The sequence below is a fragment of the Dysidea avara genome, chromosome 11 (assembly GCF_963678975.1).
Source record: "Dysidea avara chromosome 11, odDysAvar1.4, whole genome shotgun sequence".
In the NCBI taxonomy this organism is placed as follows: Eukaryota; Metazoa; Porifera; class Demospongiae; order Dictyoceratida; family Dysideidae; genus Dysidea; species Dysidea avara.
The window spans coordinates 8770905-8786600 of NC_089282.1; the positions used below are offsets into that span (position 1 = coordinate 8770905).

Sequence of the window (15696 nt, forward strand, 5' to 3'; positions counted from 1 at the left end):
ATTATAGCATGCAGAAAAGTTCAGTTTAGGCAAACTGATAGATCCCAGTCTGGGGAGACTTAAGAATTAAAAATCCTGTATGAGCAGGAGACAGCAATGTGAGCAGCCTGGTCTTCGTTGTCACTTCACAAGCATTGGCCACTTGGACAATTGTGTCTGGCATAAAATGGCCTAAACAACCAATCTCGATGGAAATGAGATTAACAGATAAGCCAGAAAGCTGAAGGTCATATTATAAACAGCTATACCAATCTTCCTTCCGAGCTCTAGCAGCCAAAAGATGTTGCTGGGCATCGATGGGAATAGTTACGGTAGTTTGAACGAACAGATGGAATTATTGGAAACCAACTTCAAGTCAGGTCTGCTAAGGGTGGAGGAAAGATTGGTTGGAATTGTGCTATAATGGGCAAGATATCCTGGAAGATAGAGTTTTAAAATGTCAGGTAAGAGTTGTTGGAGTCTGTGAACGAGAACCTGTTAGTGTAGGACTGAATCATGTCTCCAGGTATACCTGCATTCATCAGGAGCAACAGGATATTCAGTCAAGATGTGGGCTGGAGAACTTGACAAAGGCCACATTTAGGGCAAGTTAAGATGTTCCACCTAGCCAGGTTCATAGGAGTTGGTAGAGTATCACAACCAGCACATAGCAAGAAGGACATGCTAGGCCATACATCAATTTCTTCAATAAAGAACAAGCTTGTTCCAGAGTGACAATGTCTAAAAAGGTATTTTGAACAGTTAATTCCTCTAATTTTGATTCCCAATAATCAACGTGAGTATACAAAGTAAATCATGACATGCATGGTTCTTGAATGTAGCAGAAAGTTTATTATAGCTATAGTTAGTGTATAAAACCTCTAAAAGTTCTTTGGCTCATTTTCTGTTTTGCCTAAGTAGCTGCTGTGTTAGCTACTTTCTGTTTACTAGGTTAGGTAACTCAAAGGCTACAGCACAAGCTGCTGTCAGACCTTCAGTGCTGAACACTGAGCAGTCTTGTGAGCAATAGCTAATAATTATCAAGAAATTATGGTGCCAATTTTTAGTTTCTATGGAGATGAAATATCTCTCTATACCTGTAGCACAGTAGCTACAAAGATTATTAAAAGATCTACTCTAAGAGAGATAAACCATCATTATTGAATAATGAGACACATAAAAAATACATAGCTAAATGAGTCCTCGGTCACATGCAATCATCAAACAAGGCTAGTGGGTTAACACCTGTGTCCCCTTAGTGGACCGAAGTTTGGTTGCGACCCGCAGCGACCGGACACAATCTTACTGTACTGAGGATTTTCTGTCTGTTCGAACATTGCGTATTGCGTACTGCATTATTATCCATGGAGCATGCAGTACGCAATGTTCAAATGGACAGAAAATCCTCAGTAGGACATTCTACCATCATGAGTTTTTGTTTCTCATAACCACGCCTCGAAGGGTAACCAACCCCCATCCCGTATTCAAGCATTAAAAATATTCGTAAATACAATATAATTTATTGTGACGTGCCGGCGACCAGCCCCAAGAAAAGATCAAATAGCGTAAGCGACCGATTAACGACCATAGCACGTACCTTGCAGCGGCGGAGGAAGTAGTTGATATGAGGGGGGGCTGGGCTGACCCAGACTTATTTCTATAGTTTGGTAAGGTGAGACCAAAAAAAAAAAAGGTCGCAACCAACTGACAAGAGTTTTCCACCTCACCAGCTACCATTTCTAGCTGATAAGCTACATAAAAATCCTTTCATAGCTCGCTACACACAGACTACTTTATTAGAGTGACTGCTCTATTAGAGTATCTCGATCTTTATCACAGTTTTCAGCCCCACTCCAAGAAAGATAATTTCCGGTGTGATATCATTCTGAGGGGGGGCTTTAGCCCCCTAGCCCCCCCCCCCCCCCCCCCCCTTTCCGCCGCCTATGGTACCTTGCAATGTATTTTCGTGCTGGAACGACCTACAGTATCATCATCCAGTTTTCACTAATAACATCGTCTGACCTTGGTCTATCACGTGATAAATTTTGACTTGAATGTCGAGTTTACTTTTTTCTCCACGAACGACAATGTGATAGCATGTAAAGTACCGTTTATCGACCACCGGTACTTATTATCGATCGTCAATACAAATTAATGCTGCATACGAATTATCGACCAAGGTCTTAGCTATAATACTTGCAAAAACTCTGCCACTACCCCACATACCCCATGCAATACAGTTGGTTATATAGTGTTATGACAAAAAAAATCATTGTAATCGGGTATACATAACAGAAGTCATGTGCATCACAAGTTTATACAGTATATTTATCCACACAAAAGGTACAAAGTCTTTGTTGTCCGTCACTGTCCATTACAGTCTCTTCCACACAATCTTCATGCACCCATCTTCCACATCCACAGTAGATCCACTCTGCTCCAGCACCTTCCAATACATCATCTTCATACCTTCCAAAGCACATACAACATGTATCTGGGTCAATAGCTTCATCGTCCTCGTCCTGTCCAGTGCAATCAACAGATTCACTAGTTTCACTGATCACAGTCAAAGTGTTAGTCACACTTGCATCACTATTCCTGACTCCAGATGTGGCTGTTCTAGTAACAGTGCTAGTAGCTGCAGTAGCAGGTAGATTTTTGGTACATGTCTGATCCTTAGGCTTTCTCTTAGCACTTCCTCTTGTCGATGACACCTTAGCCTTTTCTTGCTGCTTCATTGCCTTTTCTCTAGCTTTCTCCTCTGCTTTTCTAGCTTTCTCTTCTCTTTTTCTCTTCATTTCTTCTTCTTGTTGCTGTTTCTTTGCAATACGTTCAGCCTTTTTTTCTTTCTTTCTCTATAAGTGCATCTTTCTTAGCTTTCTCCTTTTCTTCAAGCATGGCCAAGCTTTCATCGCTTGTAAGTAGTCATGCTTTGGGTACTGATCTTTTAGGTGCAGCAGGAGTAGTAGAGGTACTAGGATTTGTTACTGGATAAATGAGAAACTCTCTTAAGGGCAGGGTAGAATTCTTGGGGGATGATGTGATAATGGTTATTGTACTCTGATTGTCTACAGGTGGTAGTGAGGTAGCAGCTGATCCAGGTGAAAGTAACTGCTGCTCAGAATTTGTAGGCAGTTGCTCAGAAGTGACTGGCAATTGCAACTCAGAAGATGTTGCTCCAGGTATTGCTGATAACTGCATATCCATAGAGACCAGTTCATCAGTTACTTCATCTTCAGGATATTCGATTGGAATAGGACTGATTGGAGTAATTTCCTGTAAAGAATCAAGTAATGATCCACTTTCCTGTTCTGTAGGGATGGAAATATTCACCTCTGGATGATGGAGTCTCATCCATCTGATGTAGTTGGCATCTATGTACAAGTCATGTCCTTCTTCATATCGTCTCTTGAATAACATCTCTTGCTCCAAAGTAAATCCATCCCTTCTTTCATCTGTGGAAGCACCACTGTTATCTCCAACATTCATATCACCTTGGCAAGGATGTTCAGCATTAGAATCATTATCAGAGTTCTGACTTGTACAACACGAATGGCAGAAACATTAAGTGGATAAACACCACAGGTTCGAAAGCCTGATATGATATTTGTTGGAATAACAGCTTTTGACCAGGCTTGAACAAAAAGACTAACAAAGTTGAATTTTGTAATTACTTTTCCAGGATTGGTAAAAAAATCGTGACACACAGTTCTCCACTGTGCTTTAAGTGGGGAAAAAACTGTACAGTCTAGAGGCTGAGCCTCATGAGTGGTGGGTGGAGGCAAACATAGAAGCAACACTTCATTTCTTTTAGCATACCGAACAACCTCAGGCTGATAATGGGTACTGTGCCCATCTAGGAGCAACAGAAGTGGACGTTCACACACTGTGTGCTTCAGGAAGTGTCCACTCAACCAAGATTCAAACAAGTCAGTGGTGATCACTGTAACCATAAGTCATACCAGGCAAACCACCACTGGTCCATGCGTGGTTAATGCCTTTTGCTTCAAAAATTACAGTAGGTGGGATGACTTGCCCAGTAGCACTCCCACAAGCAACAATAGTTATTTGTCCTTTTCTGCTTGTTGAACGATATCGAACCTTTTTAGCTCCAGTTTTTGTCACAACGTTAGGTGCCTTAGGATCCAAAGGGACTCCACTTTCATCAACATTATATATCTGCACTGGGGAGTCCGTTATTCCATGTTTCTGCATCACAGTCTGAAGCAAAGCAAAGTAATCACTAATTGTCTCTTCATTTACCGCATCCATACGAACAAGTGCAGTATTATCTCCTCTTCTTAATGACAAATCACCCTGCCTATCCCTGAATGACCTCCACCAACCTTGAGTTATCCCACTCTCTTTTCTTAACACACCCTTTTGCATATGATTCTGCAATATTTAGAACGTCTCTTCTTGTCTTCCCAAAGCCCACCTCAGAAGATTCCTTTAAAAAATCTGCAAGTTCTTTCTCTTCATCATCACTTAGGTATTTTGGTGGACCAGATTTTGTCCCATGTTTTACTCTGCCACTAACCCTATCTTTTAATGTTGTAGCTGGAACACCATAGACTCTAGCAGCTTCATTAACTCCACACGTGGTGGTTTCTACAGCTTCCATGGCATTTTTCATTTGCTCATTTGTCCACTGCTTCCTTCTTTTCTTAGTTGGTGTGTGTAATACCGCCGGTGCTGACTTCGAACGCTTCCTTTTCTTCAATACTTTCCTCTGTCCTTGGCGTCGTGGCATATCGAACAACCTAGTAAAAATGATTATAAGCAATGGTTACAAGCTAAACATATATCACTATACATAATTCAGCTTACAGGCGACTGAAAATACGTGAGAAATGGCAAGACCATTAGCACGAGGTAGTAGAATAACACGGGGAGTAACCGAAAAAAACACGGAAAATACTTAGGTCGATAATAGGTACCGGTCGATAATCGGTCGCTTACTATACACACATACATTGTGATTAGCTATCTACTTACATCATGCAATTACATTAACTACAAATAAATCAACTGAATCTAACTCAATTAAATAATGGAGTACGTGCATGGTTCCAATCTTCAATTGTTCTAGGGAAATAGCTAACTGAATTGGTATATGTTGAGAAATGTAAGGGATGATAAGATCTATCTATCTACCTATCTATGTTTGTCCGTATGCACCCACGTGAGCAAATCCTTTTAGTGGTAAAAGCAGTCAGTCTATGAAAATTAAACACTAAGGTTACGGGATAGTGAGCGACTGTCAAACAAAAATTTTATTACGTAATTAAGGCGGGCTTGGTGTTGTTGTGTTTTGTATCAGCTGGTAACAGGCTTAAATTGTTGGGAGAATAATAGCGTGCTGACTGGACAGTTACAAGGTACAAGAAAACACACGTAACAGTACAAGATGACATAGATACAACACACTTAGCAACTGGCGCACCTGTAAGCGCATGTGTAGTTTTGCTGACTAATGGCGATATTTTCCTGAACCAAAAATCAGGACTGCCGGTCAAACTAGTTGTTAACATTTTGTATAAACAGACTACTAGTCTGGCTTCTTGTCTAGGTCCTGACGGAGCCATTTATTAGAAATAATGTTTCTAGTGCTTGTGATATCAATTAAAAAAATAATTTTGTGACCACAGTGTCTTGCTTTAGGCCATATTGTAGTCATATTTCAGCAACTATACACATTATTCACAAATCCTCTTGTCAGTCCCTCACAAGTGATGTTCTTCAAACCTTAGAATTGTTAGTAAGTTCTCATGGTTCTTCATTGGTCTGATTTTTGGTTCACAGTTTTCACTGTTTGGCATGGGGACAACTCATGTTTCCATAACAATATTTGAATTCCATGTCGATTTATAAGAAGTTAAGAATGCATAAATATTTGATAACAATGCATTAAGACAAATCAAACCCCTAATCATGAAAAATGATCGATATAGTCCATGAGCTGGAGGGGTCAGTCGGTACCATCTGAGCTGAATAAGGTTCACTGCTTTTTTTGAGAAGGTATCCATCTCAATAACACAAAAATGCATGATAGCAATGTATTTGTGGTAGCTTCTAATTTTTATGGTCATATTATGCAGATAACAGTAATTATATGACATGAAAATTATGCAAAATCATATAACTAGTTACATAAAACATTTTTGTTTATTTTTAAAAGTCATGATCTTCTTCTAGTTCATCTTGAAGTTCATTTATGACATCTTCATCAGCATGATCAGCCTGATTGCCACAGTCCTGCAGTCTACACATTTCTGTGCACTTGAGCCTATTAGTCATACAAATGCACCTTGGCAACTCACACTTCTTTGCACAATTGATCTAAAATAGCTTGGGGTGCTGGTTGACCAGTCATCCAGTGTATCACTAGTTGAGTGTACTTCAATCCTCCATCCCCTGCCTTCAGAACTTGGAATACTAGGGTTCTGTTCCAAACATCTTCACCATATGGCAGCCTGAAAATTTGATCGAAGAGCGTGCTGAACTAGGTGATCTTTGCAAGGTGGAAGCAGATGGCTTTCAACCTCACCCTTCTTGGCACAGAACAGATGATACCTTAGCTCTTTGACTTTATTAGAAGATGTCTTAGGAGCATAAAGATTGCACGTGAAATGCTCAAGCTTGTTTATTAACTCTGACACATCCCACCAATTCCATGAAGGTATCTTGGTAATCCTTGCTGTGAGTTAGCATCTTCAGAGCTTTAGCCTTACCTTTACCAGCAAAATCACTGACAGTGTCACACCCAGTAAATGCGTGCATACCAATTAGGGCTTGGCACATTTCCACACCAGAACCAACTTTTTTGATGTCTATAACTATTTTCCATATTTTTGTGCCGCACTCTTTTGAAATAAGGGTACTCCAATTGCGTCATGGAAAGCTAACAACATGATGAAAACATCTGTATCTTCTGAGCAGATAACTACAGCCTGATATCCATCTTTTACTGCATGAACAGCATGTATAGCAAAAGGCATCCATCAGTTTCTTCTTGATTACACTATATAGACATGGTACTTGCACGCATTCCTTTGATGCAATTTTGAAACAAACCTCACTAAAGGTAGCATACAAACCTTTCTCACCCAATTGTTCTCTGTGCTGTGTATATACTCCTCCATTCACTTACTAAAAAGGTAATTAAGCTGGTTTTGTTAGTGGTTCTTGACAAGAAATTCCTCCATTGCCTTACGATCTGTGCTGTGAAACTGATGACCAGTTTCCAGACCTCGCAGCAACCTCTTGCTGTTTTTGATTGAATTTTCTTTGTATGTGTCAAAAACAACATCAATTCTCTTGCTGTGTTTTCCTTCTCTCAGCACCATTTGCAGTACTGCAGTAGCAACATCACCAAATGTAGATTGCTCACCTTTTCCCTTTTGCACTAAGCTCATTCCATCTATGTTCAATGCAAAATTATCTGGTTACTGCTCAACTGGTGCTACATTGCTTTGAAGACACGTTGCTAAAGCAGTTTTATTGGTTTTTCTAAGCAATCCATCTGGTGTGGACAAAGCCCAAGGAAATGGTCCAAGGGGATGGGACAGAATATCTTCCATCTTGAGGTTGTGCCCTTGAGCCATCACAATAATTCTCCCATCAATATAGCCACTCTGCCTCTAGATTTCACTTGCTTCTTTTGCACAGGCTACTAAAAGATTTTAACTTGTTCAATACTATTGGGTCATGAAATTTCTTTACTGGAGATCTTTTTCTAGATGTTGATCTTTAAAATCTGAATAACAATAATTATCATGTACCTTCATCAGATCAGAAGCAACTTCTCTAGGAGCTTTCCTAGCTGTTGGTAGTCAGTAGATCCTGGTTCTCTGCAAATGGATTAATCCAACCTTGAAGTAGTTCACACACTGTTTCAACTGTTTCTGCATCTTTCTGAATTCTTGTCTGCTGTAAATCAGGATGCTGGAGTTTAGTTTTGTTTCCATCAACAATGTTTCTTATCTGTACCAAGAAGGCACTTCGATGCTCTGCTATCATGTAAAAATGCTGAACAGCACCTGGCTTCAAACTAAATCCAGTGGTACCTGAAGTCTGAGTATCTTTGTTCACAGTCACTTCAGTAGCTTGATCAACTGGCATTCATCCAAAGGGTTGAGACAAGATAATTGAACTGAAAACTGTCCAGCAATGCTTGATAAACTTCAGGCTTACTCTCTGGCAGAGCTAACATTTCATCGTAATACACAGTGAGGTATCTGGCATAATTGACTTTGTCAGATGCAAAACACCATGGAATTAAACTTCTTATAGCATTGAGATGCAAATCCCAGTTTCCTTCATGCGATCCATGCAAAAGTCCAAGAATTACATTCTCAATCAGGTCAATGTATGCCAACCAATAAGCTGATGGTTCTCCATTATCCGGTCACAATGCAAATGATGAAGAAAGGAATTCCATTTGTCATTAGTTTGGGTAAGAGTTGACTATTGAACAGTTTGTTAAAGCTTCCTGGTTAAGATCACTGGCCACGCTGCTCACCTGTTCAAAAAATAATACAGCTGCGGAGTGGGATTCCTGGTCATTTTCTGTCAAAATTAGAAACTGTGCCCACATCAATCTCATTAATGCTTCACAAATACATTTATGGACTCTAACAGCACAATTGTGCTGCTTATTGTCAAGAACACCATTGATAGAACCCTCAGCAGCAAGCCAAGCTTCAATGCAAATGTCTTTTAAACCAGCATCCTGAAATCATTCTCCTAAAATCAACAAAGCATTACAGAATAGTACCCATCCTAAGAACTACTTTAGCTTTTTACTTCCAGACCAGAGGTATATACTATGTGGTTTTTTGAAGAGTAAGCATCCAGTCTATAGGTGTGGCCTACTAAACACACCAGCAAGATTGAGTTGTCAAATCCCAGCACTGCATTTTTATGGGATATCAGACCAGAGCTACTATGTGGTTTTTGGAAGAGTAAGTATCCAGTCACTGCATGGGTGTGGCTTACTAAATTTACATGCTGACAAGATTGATAACCAAATCTATAAATATATATGTCAGACTAGAGTTACTATATGGCTCTTTGAAGAGTCACTATCCAGTCATTAGAATAAGCTGAAAAAAATAACTGTTAGCATAAGTACATTTCATTACCATGGTTACTGTCAATGGGTGTGGTTTGAAAACCACATTAGTAGGATGCAAATTATGTAAAAAAAAATCATAGTTATGCCAAACTTAACCCCAACTATACTTGCTATATTCGCATATGTATGTGATCATGTTGAAATTTGGGGTGTGGTGAAAATCGTGCCATAAAAACCATAAGCTACCACGTCATCAATGCTATCATAAAATTTTCAACTACTGGGATGTATACCTTCTCAAAAATTAACATGAACATTATTCAGCAAAGATGGTACCGACAGCCAAAATTTTGGTGCCTAGCTCATGGACTAATAGTGTACATGTGGGGTTTACAGTATCCCGTAACCTTATTAAACTTGAGCATATAGGTTTTAAAAGGGTCTGGTGTGCTTAGTATCTATGGTAGTTCTGGAGGAATTTAATTTGACACCGCAGATGATCCAATATGCCAGTGTGTTGTCATTGGGAACTATGGCGATGAAATGCACTTCCTTAGCAATGCATAGCAATGTAATTAGAGAATTACGAAATAATTCACCAATTATGAAACCCGAAATTACAAAACTATGTATTAAACAAGTTGTTAACAAGTTAGTAACATCAACTTATTACCTTGAGTTTTCTACTTGTGCAGGAAACACCTAAGGGAGTAGCTGTCAGGGGATCAGAGGAACTTCAGAAGAGACACAGGTGTACTGTATAGTGGGAAATTTTCGAGGGATGAAACTGTCCGGCGCGAAACACTGGTGCAAAAAGTTTTTTTCCATGCAGTACGACATATAACAAGAAACAACAAATTATTATTATTATTATTAGTATTACTGTGCAGGAATCAATGACAGATTATAACGCACAGGTGTTATGCATATAAGTATCTAAGTTACAGTAATACAAAAATCATTAAGTGTGAGAGAATTAACTACAGGTGGAGGTAAACTATTCCATAATTTAATTACAGAAGGAAAAAATGAAAATTTGTAAGAGTCAATTTTTGTAGAGAGAGATGGATATAGTATCCTCCTCGAAGTAAACATTGTTTAGGTACAAAGTGGCTGGCAGGAATGTCTATAAGGTAGGGTCCGCTGTCACAGTGATATATGTTTCCCCGGGTAACGTGTTTCCCGCACACATATCCCTAGGGATCCGTGTTTCCCCGCACACATATCACTAACTCGCTATAGCGACCTACAAGTCACAGTGATATGTGTTTCCCCGGGTAATATGTTTCCCCTTTATAAAGTCATGTGCAACGTACGTAGTGTTATAGAATATAGGCGCGCATGCACTTTTAATAATCATAGCTAGCAGCCATACCTATACAACTAATGCTATAATTATACATGTTGATGGAGGAAATCAAGCCATTCACTGGCATTCAACTATAACTGCTAAACTGTACTGTGATTTGGCTATGTAGCTATAGCATCAGTTTAATAAAACAGTAGCTACAAGTACATGTATACAATAAAATACTATCTCTAGCTATATAGAGTAAATCATGTGATTGCAGCTATGTATAACTAATCAATGTAGCTACAGCTTTGGCATGCAGTCAGTCATTATCTACCCCCTTGCTGGTTCTATCTGGGGTTCCCCTAGGGAGTATTTTGGGACCTCTATACTCTTCATTATTTACATGAATGATTTACCATCTTGTGTTACCATCAGTAAAACTTTACTATTCATTGACGACACCAAGATTTATAATACTGTTTGTAGTCCTGGAGATATTTCACTGTTTCAAAATGATTTAGACTCAGCAACTTTGTGCATGGATTTGAAAGATATTTCACAGATTTGAAATTTTTCCAAATCTGCCTACACCTATACATACAATGAAGTGTATTGGTCTGTCTTCATTCATCCACTTGTGTAGTTAATATGTATGACAATACTTAATTCAGGTACACAATTTCCATTGAAAATGCTCTCAGATTCAATCTTGTATTGTTCAAATTTCATAATTTTCCACTTTCAACATTATTATTCTAACATGCACCTATTCAGTGTTGTGCAATTGTGAGAGGGGTGCATCATGTACTTGGTTGTCTGTACCTACCCAAACTTTTCCATTAGCAAAATGCTTCAGAGAGCCATACCTATAATCTAAAGGCAGTAGATATAATCTACAGGCAGAAAATATTATGAATTTTATGTGAGAATGTCTCCAAATTGCAGTATTTTAGCATCTATTTTTCAAAATTTCCTGGGGGAGGGGGGGTATGCCCCCAGGCCCCTCTAGTTCCAGCATGCTTTTGCTGAGCCCCCCCTTATAAATCCTAGATCTGCCCCTGTCAAGGACATCACACTTATTGAGCAGGTCCAGAGAAGAGCAACAAAGTTTATTTTAAATGACTTTAGTTCTGATTATGAGTATAGCTAGCTAGTATAATTATTGTATTAATATTTAATATTTAATAATTGCTTTACAGAATTGGAATTACATACAGCAGAGGCTATAGTGATTACAGAGACATACAATTCTGAAGGACTACCAGTGTCCTGCACTGGTAGCCTAGAGCACTAACTACTTAACTACAAAAACTATACATGCATACATTTATATAATAGTTACAAATAATTATAATTGGTTGGTGCAGGAGTCTTGGAGCAGCGGGTACAAGGACACAGGTAATGAAAAGTACAGGGGGTATTATCAAAGTTAGCTAAAAAATGGCTTATATAGTAGCTATATAGCTAGTTAGCTAACTATAGCTATATACATGCAATATGCATGGGTGTCTATTAGCAAGAGCACATATATATTATGTACTCTTGCTATTAGCTAGACATAGCAATATATCTACTGAATAGTTGGACCGCGTACTGTTTGCAACTATAGCCATAGGACCTTGGAGTTACTGCACGATGGCTATATCTTAGTGGGAAACACGGATCCTTGGTGATATATGTGCGGGGAAACACGAATCCCTAGGGATATGTGTGTGCGGTGAAATATTAAAAAAATCGCTACGGGAAACACATATCACTGACAGCTTTTGGTGGGAAACACGGATCCCTAGTGATATGTGTGCGGGGAAACACGGATTCCTAGGGATATGTGTGCGGGAAACACGTTACCCGGGGAAACATATATCACTGTGACACCGGCACAGGGTTGCTTTCTCTCAAAAAGCAGAAAATGAAACACAAATTTTCGAATTCAAACTGCCCTACCAGCCAAGACAAGAAAAGTCAACTCTTCCTCATAGTGATGTGATAAGGTTGGATGCATAGTCTGTCTATGCTGTTAGTCTGGAAAGGATCTGAGACTTCTCACCATCTGGGTGAAGAACGTCAAAATTTTCGTGCGTCATTTCAAGGGATTCTCTCAATGGTACCAAAGTGCTTTCCAGTACTTCTGATGCCACACTGGTCACTTAATTTTGTTTAGAATGATGATAAATGATGGATCAAAATGTTTGGTAGTAGTAGTTGGTGTTTCTGTGATTTTATATGATGCAGTATACCAGCAGCTCACCATGCAGGAGCTCCACCCAGCTCGAATCAAAAATGAAAGATTTTGTACTTTTTTCGGTTTGTTTTTGGATGTTTTGCAGCATAATGGTGATGTAGGGTGATCTAGTGAAGATTTGAAGTTGCTGTGGAGCGTGAGATGTGAAGTCAAATTTGGACGATTTTGCTGCCTCCCTTGATGCATAGCTTAGAGCGAGGCGTGGAAACCGTGGATGAAATAATAATTGACAACCACTGCTACCAAACGTTCAGGGACATCTTTTGCCATAGTTTTAGTTTATAACTGATGATTATTGTGGCTGCAGAAGCGATGGAAATGGCTAGAAAGCGCGACACAATTCTTTGATGCTGCAGGAAATTTTGACGCTCGTCACCCAGATGGTGAGAAGTCTCAGATCTTTTCCAAACTAACAGCATAGACAGACTATGCACCCAACCGTATCGAAACACTATGAGGAAGAGTTGGCTTCTCTTTCCCTGGGTGGTGGGGCAGTTTGAATTCGAAACTTCGTATCTCTTTGTCTGTTTTTTCAAAGAAAGCAACCCTGTGCCGGGCACCCAGCACATCGTTTACTTATTTCCTTGCGTACTTTTCAACTACAACAACTCTGGATACGATTTGGCTAAGTAGCAAGTTTCATCCGGTCCTTTGTGTGGAGCACGAAATTTTAAAAATAAATTTTGCATCTTGCGAGATACTGAAAACAATATTTCTGTGAAGACAACAATCGTGCCTCCGGTTTCATGGTGGATCAAGCAATGGGATACTACAATGAACATTCCACAATGGTAGGGGGATTGATTTGTAGAAGTTGATTTTTCGGATTGCGGACCCTATATAAGGTCATTAATTATCTTGAACATCATAATACATTTACTTCTCTTTCTCCTTTGCTGTAGATTAGGTAAACTGAACATTCTAGAAACACTGGAAAGTTTAAAATAATTATTGTAACAAAATCTTGCAGCAGTTCTCTTCGGGATACTTTTTAATATTTAGGTGGGTGTGGGGGTCCCAGATGGTAGAGCCATATTCAAGTATTGGGTGCACCATGATCTTATAGATGTTACATTTGACATGTGTAGGACAGTTAGAAATATTGTGACATAAAAATGCATTAACTTGCGTTGCCTTATTGGTTACTTTCAGAATATGTTCATTCCATGATAGCTTTTCATCAATTGTAACTCCCAGATATTTAGCAAATTAAACGTACAAAGAAAGGAGGAAAAAAATGCAAAAAAGAGTTACTGCTTAGCTAACAGTGCAAAACTCTGATACATTTTTTAATTCACGAAAGTCTAGAAAGCGGGTAATAGCGAGGGTAATAGCTATGTGTATAAACTGAAACATTTCACAATCATATTTTCACGAAGCTATCATCACTCGCGAAAGCATGAGTTGAACTAATCGCTGGGGGGGGGGGGCGATTCTGTATGCATGAGTATGTATCACATCACCACCAAGATCACTACTGTTTGCCTGGTTGTAATGTTTTATGCTACAATGATATGAACAGAATTCTTAACATAGACATGGTGATAATTCCTTTAGTCCAGATATATTTCAACTTGCCTTGGTCAATTATAGTAGAGGGGCAGAGGCTTAGATTGTCCCATGCAGTTGCAGTGGTGTTGATGGTTTTGCAGTGTTGGTAGTTGAACTTTGAACTAGACCTACAGAATCGCCCCCCCCCCCTTCCCCTTAGAATTGCCTGTGAGCATAACTACGTAGCTAATGGATAATACTATAGTACAATTTCTGAAACAATATTAACTGTAAATCTACAACAGGAAAATTTTTACAAAAGTAAAATTTAACAAATTGGTTAATTTGTCCAATAAGCACCTCAAAAGTCAGTGTTTAGACCTGTTATTTTTTGCTTTTCGTCAAATTTTATTTTGTCAAAGCTGTTAATAATATTGTGAATTCTTCAAATTTTTTTTTCGTCAGTACTTCCTGTTGTATCTGCGGTAAAACTTTGTTAAATATCTGCATACCTAATCATCTGTGCAGCGCTGTCTGCCTTTCATTTGTGACAGTTAGCTATAGTGTGTGGGTCATGCCATTCTACAAGTGTATGTTATATATTACTCCACCATTACTGAAGCTCAAAGCAGCCACTGAAATCAATTTATTGTCATGCACAGTGCTGTATAGGTTGAGTAGCTGTATTGCTTGATTAAACACCTTAAATTAATTTTTAATATTTCATTGAATTAGTTAATACAGAAATATTGGCATTAAATTACATTTGTAATCTTTGCTGATAGTACAGTCTCGTGCAAGGTTTTGTATCCTGCCCCATGTTGTGCGTGCAGATAACCTTTGTTATTTTATACAATTAGGCACGAGCAGCTGTTACTTCATAACATAAACACAATGGACTGCTTATGTTGGGACTGGTGGGATACAGGGAATTGGGGGATTCACCCATTCACCATAGGGACCTGCAATATATTAGTACAGACTGTCCCAATATTAAGTAAACTCAAGAGGGTTATCATTTCTGCCATTTGTTATCCAGTGTGCACAAGTTCAACTCTTGCTCGTGATTAGATATAATTGAATCACTCCAGTCTAACAGTTAAATTTCAAGTACATTTACTGCAAAATGGTGTTACACTGCACACAATCAGTAGAGTCTGAGTTAAAAGACAAACCAAGTGAATCGCCTCAGTTGGTAAGCATCAAATCATCCTCCATAATCAGTAGCAAACAAATTAAAGTACAGCAACATGCATGTGTGTGCCTTCAAAATACCAGCTATACTGTTACAGTATGTAGTAAATTGAAATTGTTTACAAGAACTTTGTCCTGTACACTGTCATTGTAAGGCATACCCACAGAATGTGGACCATGTCAGCATGTCCAAGTGTGAAGTAATTTATTTAGCTGGTCTGCACTATATTGAACAGCGACAATTCAGCACATGCACTATTCTCTTTCCCTACATCAGGACCCTTCCCCCCTTCACTAAGGCTTGAAACATGCTATTACTATGTAAAGCTGCTCCTGTACAACTGTAACTACTCTATTTATTAGACTGAAATGTTGTTTAAAAATCCATTACTTTCGTATCATGTACAGCACAGCGTG

The 15696-nt window shown here is 38.9% G+C and overlaps 1 pseudogene; it reads right to left on the reverse strand.

The window, feature by feature from the left end:
* Nucleotides 1-3464: 3464 nt before the first annotated feature.
* LOC136237650 (uncharacterized) lies at nt 3465-4833 on the reverse strand (annotated as a pseudogene).
* Nucleotides 4834-15696: the final 10863 nt, after the last annotated feature.